Below are 12,388 nucleotides of genomic sequence, written 5' to 3'. Positions count from 1 at the left end.
TTTTTCTGAGAAAATGGTTCTCTGCTGTCAGAAAGCAGGTTTGTATCAGCCTTTTATTTGGAAGAAGGTGGGGAAAATACTAACAACACTTAGGATGGAGTCTCTTGAATAGATTATGTGGCATATATGCTTGCAATAGCAGATGACTGAAATGAACGACAGAACGCTACCTGCCCTATATTCCTGTATTTATAATCATTTTTCTTATTCATTTATCCCTTATGAATTTCTTTCTTACTTTTTCTCACTCTTGGTTGTAAGAAGACAAGTAATTTAGAGGACAAAGAAGGAAATGCTGATGGGTAATATAAAGCATTGTCAGTGCCCAGGGATTTGAGTAAGCCACCAGTGATGTTCTGCACTAAGCTGTGGTGTTGCAAATATCTAGACACTGTATTTGACCAGTGGAAGGTACTTTGGGTACCTGGTTTTTCTGTCGCTTGTAATAGGACAGGGCATGTCTGTGACATGGGAGGGCAAGACTCCCATGTGCCAATCTAGATTCAGCTAGCTGTCTTCATCACAGGCAGTGAAAGGTCAAGACAACTGAGGCATCAGTTGACATTGTTCACCAGAAGAGGTAAAAGAATCCAGTTATTACTCAATATTTGTACTCTAGGCACCTATCAAATAGGAATTGCATTCAAATCAACAATCCTCTAACAAATAGCCCCACGGACCACAAATCTTACAGTATCTCATTTATGTGTACATGCTGGAGTTGTCATACTTGCTTCAAACCATGAAATTCATAAATCAGGATTTGAAAAGTCATACATTATAGTTGGTTTCAGATAACAATATTATGAGTTACAGATGAAAGAGAACAGGTTGGCCAAACATCAATCCAATCCCAAACTCGTCTCTGGTTTTCTGCAAAAAAATTTGAACACATTTATCATTTTTCATCCAATTTCACATTTTTTAAAGAAGATTCAAAGACTGTCATCTACATAATTCTACACATAGAAGGTACCCCTGATCAGTACCTTCATATCAACTAACTTCACCTCTTTAAAGTGAAAATCAACTGAGATTATGGACCTCCAAACTTTAAAGACCACAGTGTTGATGTCTAATGTAAGCTGGGTGTTCCAGGTTTCCATTGTGGTCAATGGAGATCACAAGTGAGATGTGACAGGACAAAGAGAAATGTCTGATGTCCTTCAAGCTTGCCATAAGGTATTCAAGATATCTTCATGATGCTGTTAGGTGCAGCTAGGACTCCTGGATACTGGGAGAGAATCATAGAATCATTAAGGTTAGAGGCCAGACAATGTGCATTCATGCTATTGAGAAATTTGCTGATGATATTCATAATAATCAGCTGGGTTTAACAGCAGTTTCTTAGCCTGTTGACTCATCAGGACAGGGATTGAATTAGCCTCCATAAACTCATCTATATGAAGCTAAACAATGCACTTAAAAAAAAGTTTTAGGGTGAAATTATTTCACTTGCATTTGAAAGCTCATGCAGGGCCTGGGCAAGTAATATTTTAGCATTGCAGCTAGTACAAACGAATCTGGTCCTCCAGCTGTTCTTATTATTTGTGACAGTACCAGCTGTCTTTGACTCTGGTCTCATCCTGGGAAGCTCCCAGACTGCTGACCTGTGCTTGGAAACATTGGAAGAACAGGGCATTCCTAGACCCTGTTTCATGCTGTGCCTTCTGGGACAGGACTGTGGCAGGACAGGAGAATATAAGCAGTGCAAGCATCCGTACGCTTGCAGATTGTGCCTTCACGTCTGCCTTGGGTATGGAGGCTTTCTAGTATGCCGAAGCATAACTAACGATGACCATTTCTCTTGAGCTTGCAGCGTGGAAATCCACATTAGTACACTTTGCTTACTTATGCCTCTACATTTAAGTTACTGCCCAGAGATCAACGTCCTGGAAAAAAACATGTAGCCTGCTCCTGTGGTGGCTATGGAGATGTTTAACACACTTGCTGAGGGAGCAGAGGCATTTGGAGAATGCTGTCTTGCATCTGTCCTCTGCCCAACACCTGCTGTTGGTCTGCTCAGGCAGCGACCCTCAGATGCTCGCCAGCATGCATTTGGGCTAACACATTTCAAGGCTGCAAAGCCCCCATGCCCTTCATTACACAGCAGATACTTGTGGGGTTATGCTGGACAGCAAAGGGAATGGGAACTCCCTCTGACATGAGCATACATTTCATAAAACTATTCTCCTGCTTCTTAAGAGATGGGCCATTTTCCCGTACCTGATAGCTGCTCCAAAACTTCAAAAAAACTCTAAAAAACTTTTCATATTTAGCTGAGCCGAACTAGCTCTTTCAGTCTCTTCTTTTAAAAGAGGATCTCTGTTTTCCCAGCCATCTGGGGAGCTGTCCCTTGCATGCCTTCCTCTGCTCTTCTCAGCCTGTGCTCACAGCCCAGGCAACCAGCAGCACCACTGCCTTTCCACGTTAGTGTTTCCCTGCATTTACCAGCAATAACTTGGATGTTTGATCTTTTTTCTTGCTTTTTTTCTTTAATTTCTCTGTTTCATTTCTTTTTTCTTGGCTGCTCCACAGCTAACGGCCCGCTTAGCTGACCAGCTAATGAACCCAAGTCCTTCAACTCCTTGTTTACTTCCAAATGGAAATCTCCAAACTGATAGCAGAACCTTTTTTGCCATTCCTACTGCATTTTTCATCAGGTTTCTGTTAGACCATTTTCTTTTTTTTTTTTTTATTTCGAGGACATCCCAGTCATCTTGTATATTAATGATGTTGTCTAATGACGCCAGCAATTAGCTTCTGATGGCGTTGAGCCAATGTCATTTCTACAGTAACTGATTTTGTTGAAGGTTAATATTGTCTGCATTTTGCACTGCTTGGTACATGTACTCAGCCCTGGTGAGGCCCCACCTCGAGTACTGTGTCCAGTTTTGGGCCCCTCACTGCAAGAAAGACACTGATGCCCTGGAGTATGTTCAGAGGAGGGTGACGAAGCTGGTGAGGGGTCTGGAGCACAGGCCTTATGAGGAGCAGCTGAGGGAGCTGGGATTGTTCAGTCTGGAGAAGAGGAGGCTCAGGGGATACCTTATCACTCTCTATAACTACCTGAAGGGAGGTTTCAGTGAGCTGGGAGTCAGCCTCCTCTCTCTTGTAACTAGTAACAGGACAAGAGGGAATGGCCTCAAGTTGCACCAGGGGAGATTTAGGCTGGACATTAGGAAACACTACTTTTCTGAAAGAGTGGTCAGGCGCTGGAATGGGCTGCCCAGGGAGGTGGTTGAGTCACCGTCCCTGGAGGTGTTCAAGAAACATTTAGATGTAGCGTTGAGAGACATGGTTTAGTGGGGTTATTGGTGGTAGGTGGATGTTGGACTGGATGATCTTGTAGGTCTTTTCCAACCTAGCTAATTCTATGATTCTATGTATCATCCTGGGCCCATCCTAGGAAGAAGGGAGGATGGTCAAGAAGAAGTATGTCAACTTTCCTTGAAGGTTCACCTGCACCCCAGGGCAGATGTTTTCTCTAGAGGTTCTCAGGGTTGGAAAGCTCACTCCTGGATTTAGAGGAAGGCACAGCAAAAGCAAACAGAGTTTACCAGGACCCCTCTTGCAGTGCCACTTTTCTGTAAGAGCGTAGGAGAGAGTCTAGTCCATAAAGCTATGAGCAGACACAGAGGACCAGATTCTCTGAGGTAGCAATGGATCATAAGGCAGCTTTTCCATCTCTTGATGTTTCCTTTGGATTCTGTAGTGAGCCTGAACCTCTGCAGATCCTTCTGCAGCTAAGCTTTATCAGGCTGCAACTCCAAGTACTTTATTAGCAACTAGTAATCACCCCATAATCTTCCCTTAACTCAACCAAGGGTAACAGTGATGAAGGTAGCTGATAGAAAACTGCTCCTTTATGTGAGTTGAGTGACAGAAAGAGACTGCAGGAGGAACTGGAGTCTGGACTACAGTGTTTGCGTTCTCAGCAGCTGTAGCATTGCCACAACCCTGGGGTAGAGTGCTATAATTTTTGTCATGTCATCAGGTGACTGCTTACTGGCTGCGGCTTTCTGTAGCCATAGGTGTCCAAGATGTTGGCCATGAGAAAGAAAAACAACTGTTAGAATACAGCCAGTGACCTTTTCAGTCAAATAACTTTGACCCCAATGCATGTAAGACACGCAGAGTTTATTTTCAGTAGATGCAATATGTATTTTGTTTCTAAAATACTGACTCAGGATCACCAGAGAGCAGAGCTCGGCGCTGCCCCTCTGCTCCCTCTGAGGAGCTGCAGCCACCATGAGGCCTCCCCTCAGCTCCTCTGCTCTGTGCTGAGCAAACCCAGAGTTCTCAGCTGCTCCTCATATGCCTTGTCCTCTCAGCACTCATCTACAAACTACGCTACAAACACAGAGCAGCATCCAATAAGTATTAGGAATATCCTGGATACTTCCAAGTATCCAGTAAGTTACTTGGAAGTAACAGAGGCTGCAGTGAAATAACTACTGTAGACTATGACCGCCAATGTACAAATAACTACTCTACTAAACATATAACTCAAAATATACGTTTCTGAACTCGATTGACACTGATCTGATGCTCTCTGCAGTAGGCGGAAGGACTGGTTTTCTTTTTGGTGGGACTGGGATAAAATTGACTTTGACTAAGAGAGAAATCAGGACCCAATTTTCTCTCATTCTATAGGGAAATAAAATTAAAGGAATATAAATAAATCCATACTTCAGCCCATTGTCTGGCAGATATTAGTTTCCTCAATACTTGTACAGGAAGCTTAAAAAATGCTTCTGCTAAATGGATACTTTTGGCATGACTTAATTCTAATCTTTCAGGTATCATAAAAACAGCCAAAAAATACATCTGTCAGAGAAACCTGCATGCATGTGGCCTCTTTCAGGCTGGAGCCTGCAGGCCATGCTGGGACAGATGTGGTGCTGCCTCACACAGATTTCTGCAGGGGAACAGAGTCGGATGAGCTGGTGGTTTTTATCAGATGAGCACATGGCTCTGGACAGCAAAGGATTCCACAGCGTATTTGGGGATCCCTGGGTGGTGCCTGCATACATATAGCTGATGCATATTTCATGCCAGCTCAGGGATCTTTTTACAAAGGCCGTTGACTAAGGCAGGGATTGGTCTTTCCCAGCTAACAGATGTGTGTGCACATGGTGATCTGTGAATCCTTGGGGTTGTGGTCTGTAAAGGGTTACAGCGAAAACGTCTGTAGAAAATCAGCTTTAAAATGTTATACAACAAAACATGTTATTGCTGGTATTTGAGTCAGTCTTGATAATGCATTTCAGGCTAAAATATTTCTTTGATTGTCACAGAAATATGTGGAGAGCCAAGTGTTTGCTTTCAGTGTTCAGAATATATTTGGTTGCATTTCATTACCAGAGGCTAATTGTCTGAGAAACAGTTTTCACATCCAGAACTCCTGATACGGTGCAAAAAAAAAAAAAAAAAAAAAAAGGCTACTGGGAACCAAGAAGCCTTATGTTGCCGATTATTTAAGAGTGAAAGGATTAGTAGTGGCAGCACCTCTTTAGGCACTTTTTGAAAGAAATGTAGGTTAGTCATTGGATTGATGTGGGTGCCCAGAAATCCTACCCGACACAGAAGTTCAGGCACCACGTGTATACTGGCTGCTTGTTTATAAATACCTCAATAGCCGTTTTCAGTAAAATATGGAAATTCCTTCATTCTGAAGCTGTCCTCTGTTAGATCATTAAGCATGTCAATACTGCTGAACAATCAAACAGAAAAAAAATGGTTTAATCTGCTTATGCTGGAGTGCTTATTTATTACAATCGTTCATCAACAAGACCTGAAAAAAAGGGTTTTGATTATATCCATTGGTTAAATACCGCACAGTACACAAACGTGGCAAACACAAGAAAAAGATGGGCACACTGCCTGATAAAGAATTACACTGGAAGTGAAAGGCTGACCTACAGTCTGCAAATGTTAATCATTTTTACACCAAAGTGAGTGTAACGTTTCTATAGGGAAATTACTTCAATCTGGTCAGTGCAAGGAGCAGTTTGTATAATCGGATTGCAAATAAGGTTTGATCACATTCCAGCTTAATCTACTCTCTGAGCACCATTTACAGCACTAAATCAAACACTGGGAAGCTGCAGGTGCTGCTTTACAGTCATTACACCCAAGGGGCAGGGACTTGGTAATAAACAGCAAATAAATTGAAGCACTGACTTGCCTGCTACAGGGCATTTCTAATTATCCTCTAGTTTAGCTGGAAATTGTCATGCTCTCATCACAGCCTATTTTAACTGCTACTGAATAAGTGTGACACTTTTAGACTGAATTAACTGAGAATACGAAGAAATGCTTTTTTTTTTTTTAGTTGGGGGGGGGGATCAGAATTAACTTGCTAAGATGCAAGGAGAACATTCTGTTTTCATGTCCCCGCACTGGAAGTAGAAACACAACAACTTTAAGCCTCATATATTTTAATTATGGGCTGAAGACCTACCAAAATGAACAGCACTTATTATGATAGCTCACACATATTACTGAACAGGCTGCTAAGCAGGGCTGCAGCCACTTGTGCTGTAGTTTATCCAACACTGCTGGTAGTGATGTTTCCTAAAACATGGCAGGAAAGTGGATCTCGAGAACAAATGGCAATTAACAACACTGTACACTGTTGACACAATAAATTTAATGGTTATAAAGAGAAGGAAGATAAGACCCCTAGCTTCCAAAAAAAAAAAAAAAAAGTTCTTTGGAAATGCACAGATAATTGCCAATAACTAAAAGCCACAAATATCTTAGCCACTTGTGATACCTCTAGATCCTCCCACCCAGCTTTCATTCTAGTAACTTGTCAACACAAGTCATGCTCAGAAGGAATGCTGATATAAAAATACATCTCTAGTGGGGAGTACGGCACTGTGGCAACAAAGGTGTGCAATACACCTTGATGAGAGGTGATGCAGCCATCATTTCCAGTACCTTTAATAGGATGTGCAATACACAGGTCGCCTGACAACTGCAGGCGGTTATGAAGCTGCTGTTTAGCCTCAAGACCAAATCTAAACATTTTTTTTTTGTGGAGGTAAAGAGATAAAATGCATCTGATGCAAGGAAGCTTTCTAGATTTTCAGTGAGAAAGAAGCTAGATGGAGCTAGCTAAGACATTATCTCTTTCTATGTTAAAATGACATCATTGTGTAAATTTCTGAACTGGATTGAAGTCACAGTTAATAATCATATTGCCACCCAGATGTGAATGCTTTTTATTAACATCCTATGAAATAAGATTCATAGCCTTTAGGTAAGTTGTTTTCCCTAATATCTTTAAGATAGTATTTAATGGGTAATCATAAGGAAAGCACTCAGATCACAATTCTGTAAATATTTTTCTTGCATTTGCTAACGAGCACAAGAAAATAGAATAATACTCAGGTTTGCGTCTTTTAAGACAGCAAAGAATTAACAGCTTAAATGATTTATTACAGAAAAAAAAAAAGAAGTGCAACTGCCAGTTTTATGGATCTCAGCAGCTCCATTTAGAAAGCCCACCTTTACAGGTAGATTACATAGGAGGCATCACTGCCAAGTGCTGCACAGCTGCTGCCCCCCAACATACAAACAGCCTCAGCTCACTGACTTCAGGAGGCTCCAAGGGGAGAAGCAGGATTGCGTGACCACTGGGCTAAGTATTTCTGTAGAGGGTAAATGCATCTTTTTGTCAGGATGAAGTCAGTTGTACACTGGAGTGATGGTGGAGCAGAGATTACCTCAGTGCCCACTGAAATACTGCTGAGGTTTCTACCTCAACTAGAGGAGCAGGGACTGGACTTCTCAGTAAGTGTCTGCTTTGAACTGTTTTACTGGAGGAATAGAGTACAATCTAGCCCAGGAAATAAAACGTGTTTAAAGGCCCAGAATGATTGAGATCTCTGTCGCTGTTGGGTACAATCATTTTCCACCCACTAGCTGGGCTTCAAAACTGCATATTTATTTGTAGATGTTACCGTAGGGGCACACAGTATTATCCTGCTTGTAATACTTTCTTTCCCCAGTAGCTACCATTATTTCCAGTGGCCACAACCAGAGCCACTCAACATTAGCTCACAACTTTATTTTACTTTTTTCTTATGGAAATGCAAAGAATGTTCTCTTGTTACATGTTGATTTGGTATGGTGTCTGCATTTAAAGTGCATCCATGTTGTAGATGAGCTATGCTTTTCACATTATGTTCTTTCTTTTGGTTTTCAGGCAAATTAATTAACATGATACAGAAAAGGGAGAATACAAATGCTGAAGCCCTCACTTTAAGCCCTCATACTCTTTTGTTCTCCATTATTGCACCAAATTATTTAATTGGGTCTCTCTGATTGTGCACAGACACAGAAAAGAACACAGTCTATTGTGAGAAGCCCTATAACCATAATGCAGTATCAAATTCAATTCCCATCAAAAGTGCTTGCTGCTAAAAGCCTGTACTGTGGCTGCAGATTAATGAAGATCTGCATTGAGCAAAGTGGTGGTCGTAGAGACATTATTTTTCTCCAATAGAAGGCCTATTCTTGAAGAACAATAAAAGCATAGAAAAGCGTTAGTCTGCTTATGGATGGAAATAAATCAAAATGAATAAGAGGGTTGATGGAAATAGTCTGAAAGCAGTAGAGTGGAATTCTGAAAATACTGTTTTTGTTTTGTAAGGATTTTTTTTTTCCCATAGCCTCTCAGAAATGCTGCTTGATGGAGGCTCAAAAGCCTTGGAGTGAAGGACAAATCTGAAAAATCGGAAACTAATTGCAGAAAATCAGCATTTCACAAATGCATTTTTTTCTGCAGAAATGTTGCACAGAATTGGGGATCAGAATAAGAGGAAAATGTAAAGAAGAATGAAAATCAGTCATATTAACTAATGTACAAGTCTGATCCAAAGAACAACCAACAGCTCTGAAGAGCGTTCAGTTACCTCCCTTTTCCTTTTTTCTTGTCACAATTAGGTGCCTTGTAGGGTTTTGTTTTTTGTTTCTTCTCCTTCTTTCATTGTCAAAATCAACTTTGTGCTTGGTTACATGAACTGTTAAGGCCAAATCCCACCATACTAACCAGCAGTAAGGATATCACTAGCAACCATATTTGGACAAGTCCATTACCATAATACTAAACACTTTCTTTAAATAGCCAGATAGTTACTTCACTTACAGGTGTTTTCACCCAGCATTGCTCAGTGCTGGACAGGTCTGAAGAATGAGTAGAGCATTCACCTAAAGGAAATAAGTCCAGTCCTTGTTACAATGTGGTCAGTGATGGGGCAAGCCTGGCCAGGAATAGAGGAGGAGACCCAGACTCACATTACCTGAGGTCATGCCCCAGGTTGAGATAGCTAGGCTAGGATGTTGAGCAGGCTGAATCTTCTCTCTGGAAGTCTGTCTTCCACATTCGTTTTGACTGTGTAAAAAAAAGTGTGGCATCTGTCATCCTGACTTAGGTGTGGGTCACTGTTTTAGTCACTGTTGGTTGACTAAAATGAGTCAAGATGAATTTCAAGCAGAGGTTTGTATTTTAAGTACTTGCACTCACTCCTTCATCCCATTTCCAGCAATCCAAATGCATGTACAATCACAGGTGATGCAGAGATGAAGTGCCCAATTTGTATCAGTTTGCTCAGGAAATGATTCCACCTGTGGACTAAGGACATAGTTATTTGAAATAAAAAAAAATCAGCAGTAGGTCCAGGTCAGTAGATGTTTTATTATTATTATGTTAGTGTAGTTTTTACCAGTTCTTTCAGGCCAAAGACAGTCACAGACTTGAAAACCTGATTTGAGTGCCCATTCTTCAAAGAAGTCATGCGCATGTCAGAATAGTAACAAAACCTCTTTCCAGAGCTGGAACATTGGATGGGTGATTCTGTACATTGCCCTGATTCAGAAGTATGCAGTGGCTTACCCTTTATTATAAACTACCTCGTGCTGAATTATGTTGTCCAGCTATTCAACACATTAATCTCTACGGAATCACAGAATTGCAAGAGTTGGAAGGGACCTCAAGAGATCACTGAGTCCAAGGCTCCTGCTAAAGCAGGTACCCTACAGTAGGTCGCACAGGTAGGTGTCCAGACGGGTCTTGAATATCTCCATAGAAGGAGACTCCACAACCTCTCTGCACTACCTGTTCCAGTGCTTCGTCACCTACCACAGCTTGTTATAGCCACGGAGTGAGAAAAGATGCAGGTTCTTAAACTGTATTCATGAACTCATCTTGTAGATTTACTTAGAGTTTCAGTAGCCACCTGAAGTTTACACTGCTACCTGCTATTAGTTCACTGGACATGGAAAATGTACTTCTTGATCTGTATTTTATGCTGAATTAAGTCACAAAAAGTATGCAGCAACCTTGAATTGTGCGTTAGAATAATTTGTCACTAGACTAAGCACTGCACTCTCTCATTTAGCGTTATTATCTCCCAGTTCAAGATCAGAATATCAGAATCAGTAGATGAGAATGGCTCCAAGGAGTGGTGTCCCTCTGGTGACACATGTATCAAAACTTTTAAAAGGACTTACTTATGGAAAGATCTCAATCTCAACACATACACCTCCTCAGAAAACTGCCCCTATGCATCCAGACCTGCCTACACTGATTTTTGGGTCAAGACCTGTCATTTTAGAAACCGGGAACACGTGTGAGGATGGTCTGCAGATCCAAGCTGGTCTGAGCACGGGCAGCTGTAGCACTGAGCATGTCTGGGCAGTTTAAGATACTGTATCACCTTTATATTATCCTGGGACCATTGTGTGCAGTCTTATGACCTTTGCACAGAATTAAGAGTAACGAAAATTTCATTTGAATAAAAAGGTCTGAAAGTATAAGAGAGTTAACCACAGACTAACGCACCCTTTCCCTGGCAAAAGATTCTGTGCCTGTGAAATGCGCTGAGTATCCCACATTTCTGGATGGGCTGGAAGAGGACCAAAGGGGCACCCTTGCCCTTCCTGAGACACAGCTGGAGGCCAGCAAGGACCCTTCATGGTGCCCAAAGTGAAACCATTGCTTTTTTTTTAACAGAGTGCCGGCTGCCTATCAGCAATGTGTCCCAGGTGTGTCCTGGATCAGCAGATGGGAGCCCTCCTGGGAGGTTAAATCATCTGTGACAAACTGAACCCATTTTGCAGCGCAAACTACATAAAATATTGGGTTTATTGTTCATTTCTTGGTTTCCTCTCACTGAACTTTCTCTTCTTGGTAACTGATGACAGCAATCTAGATGAAGTCTGGGGTTTAGGCTGTAGTGATGCTCACCTCCATCACCATTCTCTCCTCACCACCCACCTTTCAGAGTATGGTAAATCTTACCCAGAAGTTAGTAAGACAAACTATCATTTAGATGGGGACATGCTGCACATTTAGCATATGGTTACCAACATGTGCAGGGTGGATTCAGTAGCCCCAAAATATTGGGTGCCAAGAGGATCTCAGTTGTTCATAGATAGATCCTATCTCCACCTCCAAGGGAAGGAACAGCATTTCCTTGGAAATGATCTGGAGCTGCTTGTGACAGGGAAAGAGAGGAAGCATTCAGTCTCCTTTCTAAGGTCACAGGGCTGCAGGTTGCAATGATCCTAATTTTTGGCACAGTACTCCTCACTTTTCAGATACAGTTCCCCAGCACTGGCAGGTAAAACCTTACATTTTTCAGGTAGGTCTTTACCTGATGTAGGTCTCATTCTATCCATGGCACTGCCAGCGGGTGACTCTCTGGTCTGAGAGCTGTTAGCTGTGACAGCCACAAACCACCTGCACAAGGGCCCTATAGGGATGTCAGTGGCCATACCGGCTGGCTATGGTTCCTCGTGGTTATTCTTCTCACTTCAGGTCACAAGAAGTTTATAAACCTTACAAGCCATGTCAAATGAATTAATTACTTTGGATGGCATTATTCATGCAGCAAACAATTATGTGTCTGACATTTAAATACTTTTGCTGAACCCTAACCCAAGGACCAACTGGAAGTTCCTCACTCAGATTATTCAATCAGACTAGAAAGCAAACTAAACAAAATCAGACAAAAGTATATTGAGCTCACACATAGCTCCCTCACCAGCTCATTCAAATCAATGATATTTGCTAGGAAATGGTACAAAACTGCTCTTGCAGATTTATACACCTGCTTTTGCTCTAGAAAAATGAAGGTGGGAATGAAAGTCTGTCCTGAGCTGGGGGAGAACCCCTAGCCTTTGCTGCAGCCTAACTAATCTCTCCACACCAAGTATTTGAACTTTGCATTTCCGCCATCAAGTTATCTTGGCACAAATTCTCACCAGTTTTCAAAAGCTACAGGATTTGAGGGGTTAACGACCAAAGCTTCTTATCGAGCAACTCCTTTCCCAGGCCAAACTTCCCTCAGTAGATGCTGCGAGCACCTCACAT

The sequence above is a fragment of the Numida meleagris genome, chromosome 1 (genome assembly GCF_002078875.1).
Source record: "Numida meleagris isolate 19003 breed g44 Domestic line chromosome 1, NumMel1.0, whole genome shotgun sequence".
In the NCBI taxonomy this organism is placed as follows: Eukaryota; Metazoa; Chordata; class Aves; order Galliformes; family Numididae; genus Numida; species Numida meleagris.
Note: the sequence above shows the minus strand (reverse complement) of the source record.